This window comes from Henckelia pumila, chromosome 3 (genome assembly GCF_033568475.1).
Source record: "Henckelia pumila isolate YLH828 chromosome 3, ASM3356847v2, whole genome shotgun sequence".
NCBI lineage: Eukaryota > Viridiplantae > Streptophyta > Magnoliopsida > Lamiales > Gesneriaceae > Henckelia > Henckelia pumila.
Genome location: NC_133122.1, coordinates 125140232 through 125159373, shown reverse-complemented (window position 1 = coordinate 125159373; position 19142 = coordinate 125140232).

Here is a 19142-nt window from a genome sequence, read left to right as displayed (position 1 = left end):
AAATCTAGAGTCGTTCGAGATTCGATAACTATGCAATACATATTGAAGATCAAATAGTGACATCGCATGTGCAACTAAGAAACCATTTCTTAAAACACATCATGTACTCTGGCCAGAGATTCGTCACACTAATATCTCCTCAGATCGCATAGGATATCCACACTCGCAAGTATGTGGTGAATCCTTGACAACAAAGCATCGACTCCTATATGTGTTGTAACTGTACCCAATCCCGACACCTGATGACCCCAATAGAGTCGGTAAACGAGTCAAAGCACAGTACTAGCATATAGAGTCTCAATGATGTTTCAAGTAGTAAGGACTAATGGTGTACAAACAAAACCGCGGACTTTATCCACTCGATAAGTGATAACATCTTGGAAAGTCCGGATAGGGTAGTTCGATCATTCATCATATGAATATCCATTTGCATGCTTCGAACATCTCTATGTTCCCTACCAATGAAACGTGGTACTCTGCATCGCAAATGCTAGTCTTAAACTCGAGCGATCCTTATCCTTATTATCGGACGGCTCAATCGACTAAGAACAGTTTAGAATATACAGTGACTATAAGATGTGTTTCATGATAGACATCCCCATGTTCTACCACATCTTATATGCACTATAGTATATTCAAGTCTTTATCAAAACAACAATAGTATATCACAATATAACAATATGAAGAAAGATAAAGTCATTGCCATTAATAAAAGTGTAAATTATATTAAGCAAAAGATTGTTTATACAAAGAGTCATCAAAGCCCTTAGCCACAAGTTGGCTCACCGGGCACCCACTCTTTCAATCTCTCACTTGCCCTAAAGCCAACTAGTCATACTACGTAGACCCATTGCTTCGCGATGTTTGTCAAATAATGGTCCTGGCAAGGGCTTAGTAAGTGGATCAGCGATATTGTCTGCAGAGGCCACTCTTTCGATAGTGATGTCTCCTCTTTCCACAATCTCCCGGATGATGTGGTATTTCCTCAGTACGTGTTTGGATCTTTGATGAGACCTTGGTTCCTTTGCCTGAGCAACGGCACCGGTGTTGTCACAGTACACCGGGACTGGACCAACAACTTCAGGAATGACGCCCAACTCTTGGACGAAATTCCTCATCCAAACGGCCTCTTTAACAGCAGCTGATGCTGCAATGTATTCTGCCTCAGTGGTGGAATCCGCTGTGGTGTCCTGCTTGGAACTCTTCCAAGAGACAGCACCGCCATTGAGCATGAACACAAATCCAGAGGTTGACTTCGAGTCTGATGGAGAACGCGGCTTTCAGATCAAACAAGATTGATACCCGGTGCAGCGGAAGTTTAAAAATATTTATTATATGGAACGATTCCATATTGGGTATCAAATCTTTACGATTAAATTACGTGTGTGTAAAAATTAAATAACAATTATAAAATTTTTACCTTTAATCTCGAATCGAGATTTTGGACACCAACAGATTTCTCTGCTCTTGTTGTATCTCCCTGGAACCGATGGACGAACTGTTCTTCAATCAGGTCCACGAATAGAGATTTAATCCCTCTGATAGATTGCACTAGAAAATCTATCAGAAGTTTTCTACGAAGAGATTAACGAATTTGATTCGTTAAACCAGACTGTAATTCAAAATCACAGGCTGGATTTTTCTAACAGAGAGAGGGAGGGGGCGGCCACCTTTTAGAAAAATACTTAGGGTTTTCGAAAATTGTGACCTATTGTGTGTAATTTCTGTACTGCAATAACTTATTTATAATGTAGGCCACTAACATCTTAGGGCCCATTAGTCATAAGTTCAAGCCCGACAAGCAAAGCCCGCATGTTCAGAAATTAATATAAAATTCATCGTGACTCCGATTGATAAACCGATTTCACCAATGTGCACAGAAACCATTTCTGCACCATTTAAAGTCAAGATAAATTTTTCTGAATCCGAATTCAGTGATTTCCAAAAATGGCCATCCCTATGTCATTTTAGGAATCTTACTCCTCTACTCTTAAATAAGAAGTTCAACTTCTTCGTTCATTAAATTTAACTCATTAAATTTAACTATCTCAACGGGGATTAAAAATCCATTACACTGTGTGACCCTCAATGGTTCAGGGATACAGCTAGCCGTGGGCTCACAACTCCTTGTGACTCGGAACAACAATTTCCGACTTGCCCATCGAATCATGGTATGAGCGCCTAGCAACATCGCCCCAAGATTCCCTAGGTATCACTGATAGTGCCTACAAGAACCAGTAGATTTTGGTTAGCGTACAGTACGGTCCCTTCATCCATATATCCTGATCGAATCAACAACCATTGGTATATCGAGAGTCGCTCGAGATTCGATAACTATGCAATGCATCTTGAAGATCAAATAGTGACATCGCATGCGCTACTAAGAAACCATTTCTTAAATCACATCATGTACTCTGGCCAGAGATTCGTCACACTAATATCTCCTCAGATCGCATAGGATATCCACACTCGCAAGTATGTGGTGAATCCTTGACAACAAAGCATCGACTCCTACATGTGTTGTAACTGTACCCAATCCCGACACCTGATGACCCCAATAGAGTCGGTAAACGAGTCAAAGCACAGTACTAGCATATAGAGTCTCAATGATGTCTTAATTAGTAAGGACTAATGGTGTACAACCAAAACCGCGGACTCTATCCACTCGATAAGTGATAACCACTTGGAAAGTCCGGATAGGGTAGTTCGATCATTCATCGTATGAATATCCATTTGCATGCTTTGAACATCTCTATGTTCCTTACCAATGAAACGTGGTACTCCGCATCGCAAATGCTAGTCTCAAACTCGAGCGATCCTTATCCTTATTATCGGACGGCTCAATCGACTAGGAACAGTTTAGAATATACAATGACTATAAGATGTGTTTCATGATAGACATCTCCATGTTCTACTACATCTTACATACACTATAGTATATTCAAGGTCTTTATCAAAACAACAATAGTATATCACAATATAACAATATGAAGAAAGATAAAGTCATTTCCATTAATAAAAGTGTAAATTATATTAAACAAAAGATTGTTTATACAAAGAGTCATCAAAGCCCTTAGCCACAAGTTGGCTCACCGGGCACCCACTCTTTCAATCTCCCACTTGCCCTATAGCCAACTAGTCATACTACGTAGACCCATTCCTTCGCGATGTTTGTCAAATAATGGTCCTGGCAAGGGCTTAGTAAGTGGATCAGCGATATTGTCTGCAGAGGCCACTCTTTCGACAGTAATGTCTCCTCTTTCCACAATCTCCCGGATGATGTGGTATTTCCTCAGTACATGTTTGGATCTTTGATGAGACCTTGGTTCCTTTGCCTGAGCAATGGAACCCGTGTTGTCACAGTACACCGGGACTGGACCAACAACTTCAGGAATGACGCCCAACTCTTGGACGAAATTCCTCATCCAAACGGCCTCTTTAGCAGCAGCTGATGCTGCAATGTATTCAGCTTCAGTGGTGGAATCCGCTGTGGTGTCCTGCTTGGAACTCTTCCAAGAGACAGCACCGCCATTGAGCATGAACACAAATCCAGAGGTTGATTTCGAGTCATCCACGTCACTTTGGAAGCTAGAGTCGGTATAGCCTTCCAATTTTAGTTCTCTTCCTCCATATACCATGAACATATTCTTAGTCCTTCGTAAGTACTTAAGAATGTCCTTCACGGCTTTCCAATGCATTTGACCGGGATTAGCTTGATATCTGCTCGTGACACTCAGAGTAAATGCTACATCCGGTCTGGTAGATATCATCCCATACATGATACTACCTATGGCTGATGCATATGGTACATGTGTCATTTTCTCTATCTCTTCATCAGTCTTGGGACACATTGACTTGGATAGAGAAACTCCATGACACATGGGTAGATGTCCTCTCTTGGACCCATCCATTGAAAACCGTTTCAATATGGTGTCGATGTAGGTTGATTGAGTGAGTCCTATCATTCTCTTAGATCTATCTCTATAGATCTGTATCCCAAGAATATAGGATGCCTCACCCAAATCCTTCATCGAGAATCTACCTGATAACCATATCTTTGTTGACTGCAACATCCCTACATCATTCCCAATGAGTAGGATGTCATCAACATAAAGTACTAAGAATGTCACAGCATCCTTAACTACTTTCTTGTACACGCATGGTTCCTCCGGATTCTTGATGAAACCAAAATCTTTTATTGTTTCATCAAATTTCTGGTTCCAACTTCTTGATGCTTGTTTTAGACCATAAATTGATCTCTGAAGCTTGCATACCTTATGCTCGCTTCCCATGGATGTGAACCCCTCAGGCTGCTTCATATAGATTTCTTCCTTAATGTCTCCATTAAGAAAATCAGTCTTCACGTCCATTTGCCATATCTCATAGTCATACCATGCAGCTATGGCAATAAGGATTCTTATGGACTTGAACATTGCAACTGGTGAAAAGGTTTCATCATAGTCAACTCCTTGTCTTTGAGTATAACCTTTTGCCACCAATCATGCCTTGTAGGTCAATACCTTACCATCAGGCCCAAGCTTTCTCTTGTAGATCCATTTACACCCTATTGGAACAATTCCATCGGGAGGATCTACTAAAGACCAAACTTGGTTTGTATGCATCGAATCTATTTCCGATTGCATAGCTTCTAGCCATAAATTTGAATCCGCATCAGAAATTGCTTCCTTGAAGTTTCTTGGATCACATCCAACATCGGGTTCATCTTGATCCCCTTCAAGAAGAAGACCATATCGAATAGGAGGTCTAGAAGTCCTCTCGGATCTTCTAGGTACAGCCGTGTCCAGCAATGGTTCCTGAGGTGTAGGATCGTTATTTTGTATTTCGGGTTCTTCTCGAATTTCTTTGAGTTCCATCATCTCGCCTTTCTTATCCAATAAGAACTCCTTCTCCAAGAAGGTGGCATTCCTTGAAACAAACACCTTTGTTTCAGCAGGATAATAGAAATAATATCCGATTGAATTCTTCGGATACCCTACAAAATAACATAAGCTGGATCGACTATCCAACTTATCTCCCACTGTCCGCTTCACGTAAGCAGGACATCCCCAAATCCTCAAGTATGAATACTTAGGATCTTTGCCATTCCATAACTCGTATGGTGTTTTGTCCACTGCTTTAGTGTGGACGTTGTTCAACAACAATACCGTCGTTTCAAGCGCATAGCCCCAAAACGAAGGTGAAAGCTCAGTGAAGCTCATCATGGATCGAACCATGTCCAACAAAGTTTGATTACGACGCTCCGATACACCATTAAGCTGTGGTGTCATAGGAGGAGTCCACTGAGAGAGAATCCCATTCTCTTTCAGATAGTCCAAAAACTCGGTACTCAAGTATTCTCCACCTCGATCCGATCGAAGTGCTTTAATACTTTTACCTAGCTTGTTTTCTACTTCAGCCTTGAATTCTTTGAACTTTTCAAATGCTTCAGACTTATATTTCATTAAATATAAATACCCATACCTTGAATAATCATCAGTAAAGGTAATGAAGTAGGTGTGGCCATATTGAGTCCCAACTCTAAATGGACCACAAACATCTGTATGGATCAAATCCAACAGATTTTGACTACGCTCAGGTTTCCCCTTAAAAGGAGATTTAGTCATTTTTCCTTTTAGGCAGGATTCACAAGTTGGTAGAGAGTTAATATCAGACATATCAAACATGCCCTCTCCCACTAGCTTGTTCATCCTCCTTGATGAAATATGACCTAGCCTAGCGTGCCAAAGGTTTGCCGGGTTTTGGCTATCAATTTTCCTTTTGTTTGTTGTTGCCGGTTTATCAACATAATTTATTGGAACGTCTTTTAGTTTTAAGTTGTATAGATCGTTTTCAAGTTGTCCATTTCCAATCAAACATTCATTCTTGTAAATATTGCAAATCCCATTCACAAAATTGCAAGAATAACCATCTCTATCAAGCATAGAAACAGAAATAATGTTTTTAATCAAATCCGAAACAAATAAAACATCTCTTAAAAGTAACTTAAAACCGTTCTGCAGAATTAAATAAACATCTCCCACGGCTTTTGCTTCAACTCTGGAACCATTTCCGAGCCTCAGCTGGGTCTCACCCATCCTAAGCCTGCGACTTCTTGTCATCACCTGCAAATCATTGCAAATGTGAGATCCACATCCGGTATCCAATACCCAAGAAGTAGTATTAAGTGAAACATTTATTTCAATATAGAACATACCCTTTGCAGTTCGCAACTGCTCTAGATATTCCTTGCAGTTACGCTTCCAATGACCGGGCTTCTTGCAGTAATGGCAAACATCCTTGGATTTTTCCATGTTTGAAGCCTTTGTCTTGTACTTCTTCTCGGGTTCGATTTTCTTGGGTGGGGCAGAACGTTTCTTACCCTTCGTACTTGGCCCCTTCTTAGCAGAAGAAGAGGAGCCCAACAAGAAAGCCGGTTTATCCTTCTTTAATGTGGATTCATATATCACAAGCATATTGACCATCTCTTCAAGGGAGGCCTCTATCTTGTTCATATTGAAATTTACCACAAATCCGTCAAACGAAGAAGGAAGAGACAGAAGTAGTAAGTCCACGTTGAGTTCATGCCCCAACACCAAATCAAGGGTTACCAACTTCTGTATGAGCCAAATCACTCGTACCCCATGATCACGGACCGAAGTCCCTTCACGCATGCGACACGTCATTAGCTCCTTTACAGTAGCGAACCTTTCAGCCCTCGATTGAGCCCCAAAAAGTTCCTTGAGTTGAACGTGAATGTCAGCAGCATTCACGGTATCCTCAAATCGCCTCTGGAGTTCATCAGACATCGAGGCTTGCATATAGCATTTGGTCTTGATATCATGGTCCCACCATGTATCAAGCTTGGCTAACTCCTCCGGACTTACGTCAGCTGGTGCTTCCTTCGGAGGAGATTTCTCTAACACGTAGAGCATCTTCTCCGAAGTCAAGACAATCTTCAACTTACGGAACCATTCCGTATAGTTTGCGCAAGTCAACTTATTTTGTTCGAGGATCGAGAAAAGTGGATTACGCGAATTCATTGTATGAAATACTGAAAAGAAACAGACAAATATCAGTGATTGTTTAAGCAATTTACTAAGACATAAAATAGGCGAAATTTATTTTATGAATCTCACTCCCACTATTTTAACGATTTCACTACCCTCTAGTGAAAACGGGAAACTGTTTTCCTTAGTGAGAACATGGAGTCCAATTGACAAACTTATAGTCCCGAATAATATCAGCCAACCATAATTTTCAAAAGGTAGAGCCCAATTGCTTCCAAAGCAACCTCCACGTTTTTACCTCATGTCCAATAAGGGCCCAATAATATGACGCCGATTATTGTGACATGTCAAGATGACCCATCAATATTAAGTTGTGATGGACGGTCGCCATGTGGATCCCCCAATAATATGAGCCGATCCCATGGGAGTTCCACCCAACTTACAACATGTGTCGATCCAATGTACAGCTTTCCGACAAACGGGCCTCCCCAATAATATGAGCCGGACCGTATCCGCGGGTAGCATCTCATACATTGATCGTTGATGGAAGGTAGGAACATTTAAACAAATTTAAATTTCCTTTATTTATCTTGATATCAATTTTAAATCATATTTAAAATGAGGGATTTTTAATTATTTTGTCTCATCATTTTTAAAAATTTTGTATGCTTACCGGATTCACACAATTATGTCTAAAACATGCATACAACTATAATATCACATATTATATAGGATGATCGATTCCATTTCTAATCGACCCGTGGTTGCCAATCACGAGTCTTAGTCCAATCCTAGGTAATATGCAGTATGCAATGCAATCCTATTACATTTGCTTCCAATTTACATTTCTTCTGTCTTTATTGTCTGCTGGGCCCACCTCCACCTTCAAATCTTGATCTCCCACTAAATCTAATGTATTTACAATAAATAACAATGACAAGTAGGGGATACATTTTTAAGGGGTGGGAACGGGCCATAAACCAAGCCCACTTTTATTACATATGACATTCATATTGGGCCATAAACCAGGCCCATTAATAAAACCAACAACAATAAAACAAATGTAAATTCCTAACATACACCTACAAAATTGGTCATGGCAATCGATCATCCTTATCCAATAACATTTAATTCAAAATTAATTTATTGGATAACATGCAATGGCAATTTAAATTTAAAAAGATAAAATCATATCTCATACATAAAATCTTATTTTACATATAAAATCATATTTTATCTTTTTATCAAATAAAATAATATTTTATCTATAAAATCCAATTTTATACATAAAATCATATTTTACTCAATATATCCATAAGATCATAACTTATCATCAATTGTACCAAAAATTAATTAATTTCAAAATTCAATTAAAGGATAAAATATTAAAATTTTCCAAAAATTCAAATTTATCCAAAAATCAATTTTAAAATTTTCGGACTCGAACAATTCGATCCGACGCCTCGTGGACCAATCAAAACAATTTTCGATCGGACCAAAAATAGAATTTTAACATATTAAAATTTAATTTAAAAATTAAAAAATAATTTTTCCCGCGGGCCGCCCGGGGCGTTCCCGGGCCGGGCAGCCCGGCTGCCCTTAGGGCAGCGTCGTGCGCCGCCCTATGCAGCGCCCAGCGCTGCGCAGGGCAGCGCCGTGCGCTGCCCGGGGCAGCGACCATCGCTGCCCGGGTTTTTGCCCGAAAAAAAAAATATTTTTATTTTAAAATATTTATTTTGTTTCAAAAACCGAGGCCTAAAAAATTTTTGTACAATCGATTAATTTAATCGCTTGATCTGAGCAACCTGGCTCTGATACCACTGATGGAGAACGCGGCTTTCAGATCAAACAAGATTGATACCCGGTGCAGCGGAAGTTTAAAAATATTTATTATATGGAACGATTCCATATTGGGTATCAAATCTTTACGATTAAATTACGTGTGTGTAAAAATTAAATAACAATTATAAAATTTTTACCTTTAATCTCGAATCAAGATTTTGGACACCAACAGATTTCTCTGCTCTTGTTGTATCTCCCTGGAACCGATGGACGAACTGTTCTTCAATCAGGTCCACGAATAGAGATTTAATCCCTCTGATAGATTGCACTAGAAAATCTATCAGAAGTTTTCTACGAAGAGATTAACGAATTTGATTCGTTAAACCAGACTGTAATTCAAAATCACAGGCTGGATTTTTCTGACAGAGAGAGGGAGGGGGGCGGCCACCTTTTAGAAAAATACTTAGGGTTTTCGAAAATTGTGACCTATTGTGTGTAATTTCTGTACTGCAATAACTTATTTATAATGTAGGCCACTAACAGCTTAGGGCCCATTAGTCATAAGTTCAAGCCCGACAAGCAAAGCCCGCATGTTCAGAAATTAATATAAAATTCATCGTGACTCCGATTGATAAACCGATTTCACCAATGTGCACAGAAACCATTTTTGCACCATTTAAAGTCAAGATAAATTTTTCTGAATCCGAATTCAGTGATTTCCAAAAATGGCCCTCCCTATGTCATTTTAGGAAATCTTACTCCTCTACTCTTAAATAAGAAGTCCAACTTATTCGTTCATTAAATTTAACTCTTTAAATTTAACTATCTCAACGGGGATTAAAAATCCATTACACTGTGTGACCCTCAATGGTTCAGGGATACAGCTAGCCGTGGGCTCACAACTCCTTGTGACTCGGAACAACAATTTCCGACTTGCCCATCAAATCATGGTATGAGCGCCTAGCAACATCGCCCCATGATTCCCTAGGTATCACTGATAGTGCCTACAAGAACCAGTAGATTTTGGTTAGCGTACAGTACGGTCCCTTCATCCATATATCCCGATCGAATCAACAACCATTGGTATATCGAGAGTCGCTCGAGATTCGATAACTATGCAATGCATCTTGAAGATCAAATAGTGACATCGCATGCGCTACTAAGAAACCATTTCTTAAATCACATCATGTACTCTGGCCAGAGATTCGTCACACTAATATCTCCTCAGATCGCATAGGATATCCACACTCGCAAGTATGTGGTGAATCCTTGACAACAAAGCATCGACTCCTACATGTGTTGTAACTGTACCCAATCCCAACACCTGATGACCCCAATAGAGTCGGTAAACGAGTCAAAGCACAGTACTAGCATATAGAGTCTCAATGATGTCTCAAGTAGTAAGGACTAATGGTGTACAACCAAAACCGCGGACTATATCCACTCGATAAGTGATAACCACTTGGAAAGTCCGGATAGGGTAGTTCGATCATTCATCGTATGAATATCCATTTGCATGCTTTGAACATCTCTATGTTCCTTACCAATGAAACGTGGTACTCCGCATCGCAAATGCTAGTCTCAAACTCGAGCGATCCTTATCCTTATTATCGGACGGCTCAATCGACTAGGAACAGTTTAGAATATACAGTGACTATAAGATGCGTTTCATGATAGACATCTCCGTGTTCTACCACATCTTACATACACTATAGTATATTCAAGGTCTTTATCAAAACAACAATAGTATATCACAATATAACAATATGAAGAAAGATAAAGTCATTGCCATTAATAAAAGTGTAAATTATATTAAACAAAAGATTGTTTATACAAAGAGTCATCAAAGCCCTTAGCCACAAGTTGGCTCACCGGGCACCCACTCTTTCAGAGTCATCCACGTCACTTTGGAAGCTAGAGTCGGTATAGCCTTCCAATTTTAGTTCTCTTCCTCCATATACCATGAACATATTCTTAGTCCTTCGTAAGTACTTAAGAATGTCCTTCACGGCTTTCCAATGCATTTGACCGGGATTAGCTTGATATCTGCTCGTGACGCTCAGAGCAAATGCTACATCCGGTCTGGTAGAAATCATCCCATACATGATACTACCTATGGCTGACGCATATGGTACATGTGTCATTTTCTCTATCTCTTCATCAGTCTTGGGACACATAGACTTGGATAGAGAAACTCCATGACACATGGGTAAATGTCCTCTCTTGGACCCATCCATTGAAAACCGTTTCAATATGGTGTCGATGTAGGTTGATTGAGTGAGTCCTATCATTCTCTTAGATCTATCTCTATAGATCTGTATCTCAAGAATATAGGATGCCTCACCCAAATCCTTCATCGAGAATCTACCTGATGACCATATCTTTGTTGACTGCAACATCCCTACATCATTCCCAATGAGTAGGATGTCATCAACATAAAGTACTAAGAATTTCACAGCATCCTTAACTACTTTCTTGTACACGCATGGTTCCTCCGGATTCTTGATGAAACCAAAATCCTTTATTGTTTCATCAAATTTCTGGTTCCAACTTCTTGATGCTTGTTTTAGACCATAGATTGATCTCTGAAGCTTGCATACCTTATGCTCGCTTCCCATGGATGTGTATCCCTCAGGCTGCGTCATATAGATCTCTTCCTTAATGTTTCCATTAAGAAATGCAGTCTTCACATCCATTTGCCATATCTCATAGTCATACCAAGCAGCTATGGCAATAAGGATTCTTATGGACTTGAACATTGCAACTGGTGAAAAGGTTTCATCATAGTCAACTCCTTGTCTTTGAGTATAACCTTTCGCCACCAATCGCGCCTTGTAGGTCAATACCTTACCATCAGGCCCAAGCTTTCTCTTGTAGATCCATTTACACCCTATTGGAACAATTCCATCGGGAGGATCTACTAAAGACCAAACTTGGTTTGTATGCATCGAATCTATTTCCGACTGCATAGCTTCAAGCCATAAATTTGAATCCGCATCAGAAATTGCTTCTTTGAAGTTTCTTGGATCACATCCAACATCGGGTTCATCTTGATCCCCTTCAAGAAGAAGACCATATCGAATAGGAGGTTTAGAAGTCCTCTCGGATCTTCTAGGTATAGGCGTGTCTATCAATGGTTCCTGAGGTGTAGGATCATTATTTTGTATTTCGGGTTCTTCTCGAATTTCTTCGAGTTCCGTCATCTCGCCTTTCTTATCCAATAAGAATTCCTTCTCCAAGAAGGTGGCATTCCTTGAAACAAACACCTTTGTTTCAGCAGGATGATAGAAATAATATCCGATTGAATTCTTCGGATACCCTACAAAATAACATAAGGTGGATCGACTATCCAACTTATCTCCCACTGTCTGCTTCACGTAAGTAGGACATCCCCAAATCCTCAAGTACGAATACTTAGGAGCTTTGCCATTCCATAACTCGTATGGTGTTTTGTCCACTGCTTTGGTGTGGACGTTGTTCAACAACAATACCGCCGTTTCAAGCGCATAGCCCCAAAACGAAGGTGGAAGCTCAGTGAAGCTCATCATGGATCGAACCATGTCCAACAAAGTTCGATTACGACGCTCCGATACACCATTCAGCTGAGGTGCCATAGGAGGAGTCCACTGAGAGAGAATCTCATTCTCTTTCAGATAGTCCAAAAACTCGGTACTTAAGTATTCTCCACCTCGATCCAATCGAAGTGCTTTAATACTTTTACCTAGCTTGTTTTCTACTTCAGCCTTGAATTCTTTGAACTTTTCAAATGCTTCGGACTTATATTTCATTAAATATAAATACCCATACCTTGAATAATCATCAGTAAGGTAATGAAGTAGGTGTGGCCATATTGAGTACCAATTCTAAATGGACCACAAACGTCTGTATGGATCAAATCCCTTAAAAGGAGATTTAGTCATTTTTCCTTTCAGGCAGGACTCACAAGTAGGTAGAGAGTTAATATCAGACATATCAAACATGCCCTCTCCCACTAGCTTGTTCATCCTCCTTGAGGAAATATGACCTAGCCTAGCATGCCAAAGGTTTGCCGGGTTTTGACTATCGATTTTCCTTTTGTTTGTTGTTGCCGGTTTATCAACATAATTTATTGGAACGTCTTTCAATTTTAAGTTATATAGATCGTTTTCAAGTTATCCATTTCCAATCAAACATTCATTCTTGTAAATATTGCAAATCCCATTCACAAAATTGCAAGAATAACCATCTCTATCAAGCATAGAAACAGAAATAATGTTTTTAATCAAATCTGGAACAAATAAAACATCTCTCAAAAGTAACTTAAAACCGTTCTGCAAATTTAAATAAACATCTCCCACAGCTTTAGCTGGAACCATTTCCGAGCCTCAGCTGGGTCTCACCCATTCTAAGCTTGCGACTTCTTGTCATCACCTGCAAATCATTGCAAATGTGAGATCCACATCCGGTATCCAATACCCAAGAAGTAGTATTAAGTGAAACATTTATTTCAATATAGAACATACCCTTCGTAGTTCGCAACTGCTCAAGATATTCCTTGCAGTTACGCTTCCAATGACCGGGCTTCTTGCAGTAATGGCAAACATCCTTGGACTTTTCCATGTTTGAAGCCTTTGTCTTGTACTTCTTCTCGGGTTCGATTTTCTTGGGTGGGGCAGAACGTTTCTTACCCTTTGTACTTGGCCCCTTCTTAGCAGAAGAAGAGGAGCCCACCAAGAAAGCCGGTTTATCCTTCTTTAAAGTGGATTCATATGTTACAAGAATATTGACCATCTCTTCAAAGGAGGCCCCTATCTTGTTCATATTGAAATTCACCACAAATCCGTCAAACGAAGAAGGAAGAGACAGAAGTAATAAGTCCACGTTGAGTTCATGCTCCAACACCAAATCAAGTGTTACCAACTTCTGTATGAGACAAATCACTTGTACCCCATGATCACGGACCGAAGTCCCTTCACGCATGCGACACGTCATTAGCTCCTTTACAGTAGCGAACCTTTCAGCTCTCGATTGAGCCCCAAAAAGTTCCTTGAGTTGTACGTGAATGTCAGCAACATTCACGGTGTCCTCAAATCGCCTCTGGAGTTCATCAGACATCGAGGCTTGCATATAGCATTTGGCCTTGATATCATGGTCCCACCATGTATCAAGTTTGGCTAACTCTTCTGGACTTATGTCAGCTGGTGCTTCCTTCGGAGGAGATTTTTCTAACACGTAGAGCATCTTCTCCGAAGTCAAGACAATCTTCAACTTACGGAACCATTCCGTATAGTTTGCGCCAGTCAATTTATTTTGTTCGAGGATCGAGAAAAGTGGATTACGCGAATTCATCTTTATGAAATACTGAAAAGAAACAGACAAATATCAGTGATTGTTTAATTAATTTACTAAGACATAAAATAGGCGAAATTTATTTTATGAATCTCACTCCCACTATTTTAACGATTTCACTACCCTCTAGTGAAAACGGAAAACTGTTTTCCTTAGTGAGAACATGGAGTCCAATTGATAAACTATGGTCCCGAATAATATCAGTCAACCATAATTTTCAAAAGGTAGAGCCCAATTGCTTCCAAAGCAACCTCCACGTGTTTACCTCATGTCCAATAAGGGCCCAATAATATGACGCCGTTTATTGTGACATGTCAAGATGACCCATCAATATTAAGTTGTGATGGACGGTCGCCATGTGGATCCCCCAATAATATGAGCCGATCCCATGGGAGTTCCACCCAACTTACAACATGTGTCGATCCAATGTACAGCTTTCCGACGAACGGGCCCCCCCAATAATATGAGCCGGACCGTATCCGCGGGTAGCATCTCATACATTGATCATTGATGGAAGGTAGGAACATTTAAACAATTTTAAATTTTCTTTATTTATCTTGATATCAATTTTAAATCATATTTAAAATGAGGGATTTTAATTTTGAAAATTTGTCTCATCATTTTAAAAATTTTGTATGCTTTCCGGATTCACACAATTTTGTCTAAAACATGCATACAACAATAATATCACATATTATATAGGATGATCGATTCCATTTCTAATCGACCCGTGGTTGCCAATCACGAGTCTTAGTCCAATCCTAGGTAATATGCAGTTTGCAATGCAATCCTATTACATTGAGCTTCCAATTTACATTTCTTCTGTCTCTATTGTCTGCTGGGCCCACCTCCATCTTCAAATCTTCATCTCCCACTAAGTCTAATGTATTTACAATAAATAACCATGACAAGTAGGGGATACATTTCAAGGGGTGGGAACGGGCCATAAATCAGGGCCACTTTTATTACATATGACAATTCATATTGGGCCATAAACCAAGCCCATTAATAAATCCAACAACAATAAAAACAAATGTAAATTCCTAACATACACCTACAAAATTGGTCATGGCAATCGATCATCCTTATCCAATAACATTTAATTCAAAATTAATTTATTGGATAACATGCAATGACAGTTTAAATTAAAAGGATAAAATCATATTCCATATATAAAATCTTATTTTACATACAAAATCATATTTTATCTTTTTATCAAATAAAATCATATTTTACATATAAAATCCAATTTTATACATAAAATCATATTTTACTCAATATTTCCATAAGATAATATCTTATCATCACTTGTACCAAAAATAATTAATTTCATAAAATCTGATTTAACGGATAAAATATTTAATTTTTCCAAAAATCAATTTTAAAAATTTCGGACTCGAACAATTCGATCCGATGCCTCGTGGACCAATCAAAAACAATTTTCGATCGGACCAAAAATAGAATTTTAACATATTAAAACTTTAATTTTAAAAATTAAAAATTAATTTTTTCGCGGGCCGCCCGGGACGCTCCCGGGCTGCCCGCGCCCCAAAGGGCTCGGGCCGGGCAGCGACAATCGCTGCCCAGGGCAGCGCCGTGTTGGAGAACGGCGATCAGATCAATCAAAATTGATACCCGGTGCAGCGGAAGTTTAAAAATTTTATATGGAACGATTCCATAATGGGTATCAAAACTTTACGATTAAATTGTGTGTGTAAAAATTAAATAACAATTATAAATTTTTACCTCCAATCTCGAATCGAGATTATTGACACCAACAGATTGCTCTGCTCTTGTTGTATATCCCTGGAACTGATGGACGAACTGTTCTTCAATCAGGTCCACGAACGGATATTTAATCCCTCTGATAGATTGCACTAGAAAATCTATCAGAAGTTTCTACGAAGAGAATTAACGAATTTGATCCGTTAAACCAGACTGTAATTCAAAATTCACAGACTGGATTTTTCCGAGCAGAGGGGAGGGGGGCGGCGGCCACACTTAAGAAAAATAGGGTTTTCGAAAATTATTTTTGTGACTTGTTCTGTGTAATTTCTGTACTGCAATTACTTATTTATAATGTAGGCCGCTAACAGCTTAGGGCCCATTAGTCATAAGTTCAAGCCCGACAAGCAAAGCCCGCATGTTCAGAAATTAATATAAAATTCATCATGACTCCGATTGATAAACCGATTTCACCAATGTGCACAAAAACCATTTCTGCACCTTTTAAAGTCAAGATAAATTTTTATGAATCCGAATTCAGTGATTTCCAAAAATGCCCATACCTATGTCATTTTAGGAAATCTTACTCCTCTACTCTTAAATAAGAAGTCCAACTTCTTTGTTCATTAAATTTAACTCTTTAAATTTAACTATCTCAACGGGGATTAAAAATCCATTACTCTGTGTGACCCTCAATGGTTCAGGGATACAGCTAGCCGTGGGCTCACAACTCCTTGTGACTCGGAACAACATTTTCCAACTTGCCCATCGAATCATGGTAAGAGCGCCTAGCAACATCGCCCCATGATTCCCTAGGTATCACTGATAGTGCCTGCAAGAACCAATAGATTTTTGTTAGCGTACAGTACGGTCCCTTCATCCATATATCCCGATCGAATCAACAACCATTGGTAAATCGAGAGTCGTTCGAGATTCGATAACTATGCAATACATCTTGAAGATCAAATAGTGACATCGCATGTGCTACTAAGAAACCATTTCTTAAAACACATCATGTACTCTGGCCAGAGATTCGTCACACTAATATCTCCTCAGATCGCATAGGATATCCACACTCGCAAGTATGTGGTGAATCCTTGACAACAAAGCATCGACTCCTATATGTGTTGTAACTGTACCCAATCCCGACACCTGATGACCCCAATAGAGTCAGTAAACAAGTCAAAGCATAGTACTAGCAAATAGAGTCTCAATGATGTTTCAAGTAGTAAGGACTAATGGTGTACAACCAAAACCGCGGACTTTATCCACTCGATAAGTGATAACTGAAAGAGTGGGTGCCCGGTGAGCCAACTTGTGGCTAAGGGCTTTGATGACTCTTTGTATAAAAAATCTTTTGTTTAATATAATTTACACTTTTATTAATGGCAATGACTTTATCTTTCTTCATATTGTTATATTGTGATATACTATTGTTGTTTTGATAAAGACCTTGAATATACTATAGTGTATGTAAGATGTGGTAGAACATGGAGATGTCTATCATGAAACACATCTTATAGTCACTGTATATTCTAAACTGTTCCTAGTCGATTGAGCCGTCCGATAATAAGGATAAGGATCGCTCGAGTTTGAGACTAGCATTTGCGATGCGGAGTACCACGTTTCATTGGTAAGGAACATAGAGATGTTCAAAGCATGCAAATGGATATTCATATGATGAATGATCGAACTACCCTATCCGGACTTTCCAAGTGGTTATCACTTATCGAGTGGATAAAGTCCGCGGTTTTGGTTGTACACCATTAGTCCTTACTACTTGAGACATCATTGAGACTCTATATGCTAGTACTGTGCTTTGACTCGTTTACCGACTCTATTAGGGTCATCAGGTGTCGGGATTGGGTACAGTTACAACACATGTAGGAGTCGATGCTTTGTTGTCAAGGATTCACCACATACTTGCGAGTGTGGATATCCTATGCGATCTGAGGAGATATTAGTGTGACGAATCTCTGGCCAGAGTACATGATGTGATTTAAGAAATGGTTTCTTAGTAGCACATGCGATGTCACTATTTGATCTTCAAGATGCATTGCATAGTTATCGAATCTCGAGCGACTCTCGATATACCAATGGTTGTTGATTCGATCGGGATATATGGATGAAGGGACCGTACTGTACGCTAACCAAAATCTACTGGTTCTTGTAGGCACTATCAGTGATACCTAGGGAATCATGGGGCGATGTTGCTAGGCGCTCATACCATGATTCGATGGGCAAGTCGGAAATTGTTGTTCCGAGTCACAAGGAGTTGTGAGCCCACGGCTAGCTGTATCCCTGAACCATTGAGGGTCACACAGTGTAATGGATTTTTAATCCCCGTTGAGATAGTTAAATTTAAAGAGTTAAATTTAATGAACGAAGAAGTTGGACTTCTTATTTAAGAGTAGAGGAGTAAGATATCCTAAAATGACATAGGGATGGCCATTTTTGGAAATCACTGAATTCGGATTCAGAAAAATTTATCTTTACTTTAAAAGGTGCAGAAATGGTTTCTGTGCACATTGGTAAAATCGGTTTATCAATCGGAGTCACGATGAATTTTATATTAATTTCTGAACATGCGGGCTTTGCTTGTCGGGCCTGAACTTATGACTAATGGGCCCTAAGCTGTTAGTGGCCTACATTATAAATAAGTTATTGCAGTACAGAAATTATACACAATAGGTCACAATTTTCGAAAACCTAAGTAATTTTCTAACGTGTGTGGCCGCCCCCCCCTTCCCTCTCTCGGTCAGAAAAATCCAGCCTGTGATTTTGAATTACATTCTGGTTTAACGAATCAAATTCGTTAATCTCTTCGTAGAAAACTTCTGATAGATTTTCTAGTGCAATCTATCAGAGGGATTAAATCTCTATTCGTGGACCTGATTGAAGAACAGGTCATCCATCGGTTCCAGGGAGATACAACAAGAGCAGAGAAATCTGTTGGTGTCCAAAATCTCGATTCGAGATTAAAGGTAAAAATTTTATAATTGTTATTTAATTTTTACACACACGTAATTTAATCGTAAAGATTTGATACCCAATATGGAATTGTTCCATATAATAAATATTTTTAAACTTCCGCTGCACCGGGTATCAATCTTGTTTGATCTGAAAGCCGCGTTCTCCAACAGTGGTATCAGAGCCAGGTTGCTCAGATCAAGCGATTAAATAAATCGATTGTACAAAATTTTTTTAGGCCTCGGTTTTTGAAACAAAATAAATATTTTAAAAATAAAAATATTTTTCGGGCAAAAACCCGGGTGGCGCACGGCGCTGCCCGGCGCAGCG